Source organism: Chrysochloris asiatica, unplaced genomic scaffold (assembly GCF_000296735.1).
Source record: "Chrysochloris asiatica unplaced genomic scaffold, ChrAsi1.0 scaffold00026, whole genome shotgun sequence".
In the NCBI taxonomy this organism is placed as follows: Eukaryota; Metazoa; Chordata; class Mammalia; order Afrosoricida; family Chrysochloridae; genus Chrysochloris; species Chrysochloris asiatica.
In genome coordinates, this window is record NW_006408544.1 from 9,261,268 (window position 1) to 9,262,683 (window position 1,416).

Sequence of the window (1,416 nt, forward strand, 5' to 3'; positions counted from 1 at the left end):
CCATGCAATCTTGTCTCAGTGTTCCCCTGTCTACCTTGTTCTTTTACCTCCTCCCTCTTCTTGTGTACTGCCCTCCCCAATACCTGTGTGTCTGCTGTATAGGGTTTTTGAAGCTGTAAATCTTTATGTGAGCAGAAAGCTTCATATTTCTTCTGCAGTTGTTGTTGTTAAGTGCTGTTGAGTTGGTTCTGACTTATAGCAACACTTTATAGGGTTTCTGAGGAGAGATTAGTAAGTTTGCACCACCGACCTTATGGTTCAAACAGACCTTGAGGTCGAGTGCTTATCCTACAGTGCCACACCAGGAAATTTGAACTGCTTACCTTGCAGTGAGCAGCCCAACTGGAAACCCACAGGGCTCCTTAGTAAGACACTGGTTGGTGGTGGTTGTGTGCCATTGAGTCAGTTTTGAGAGTACAGGGTTTCTGCGGCGGTAAATCTTTATGGGAGCATAAAGTGTCATCTTGCTCTGTGGATCAACTAGTAGATTGACTTTGCAGTTAGCAGCTCAACTCACCATCTAGTTTGTTACCAGGGTTCCTTATTAAGACATTGTTGTTGTTGTTATGTGCCGTGGAGTCGGTTCTGACTCATAGCGACCCTGTGTACAGGGTTTCCGAGGCTGTAAATCTTTACGGGAGCAGAACACCTCATCTTTCTCCTGCGGAACCGCTGGTAGTTTCGAACTGCTGACCTTAAGGTTCGCAGCCTGATTCGTAACTACTATGCTACCAGAGCTCCTTTATTAAGACATTACTGCTTGTAAAATGTTCTATGAACTTGGGGTAGGTATTAAAGATAAACCCCAAACCAAACTCACTGTTGTCAAGTCAATTCCAACCATAGTGACTCTGTAAGACAGAGGAGAACTGCCCCATAGGGTTTGCAGGACTGTAAATCTTTATGGAAGCAGACTGCCCCAGCTTTCTCCAGTTTAGTAGCTGGTGGGTTTGACATCTTTCACCACTGTGCCACCATAGTTATAAAAATAACTGTTAACATACAGTTGTGATTATCCCTCCTTTTGTCCAGGTTGCAATCTAAGTGTAAGTGTAGCTCTCGGCTTTGCTGATCCTTTTGTTGTTGTTGTGAAGTGCCATCAAGTTGGTTCCGACCCATAGTGACCCTGTCTAGGGTTTCCAAGGAGCAGCTGGTGAGCTTGAACTGCTGCTGCTGACCTTGCAGTTCAAGTAGCTTTGCAGTCTGACACATTAGTCCACAGCGCCACACCAGGAGTAGCTGATCCCTTTAGGTCACTTGTAATTATGCAGACTATCATGGTGATGACGCTGCATTTTGCATCTACTTTGTTACCATATACATCCTCCATGTTTCTTTTGGATTCGCTGTGTAATCTCCAGATATATTGAAAAATACTGCTGTATTCACAGCATTTCTACTCTGGATAAATGCATA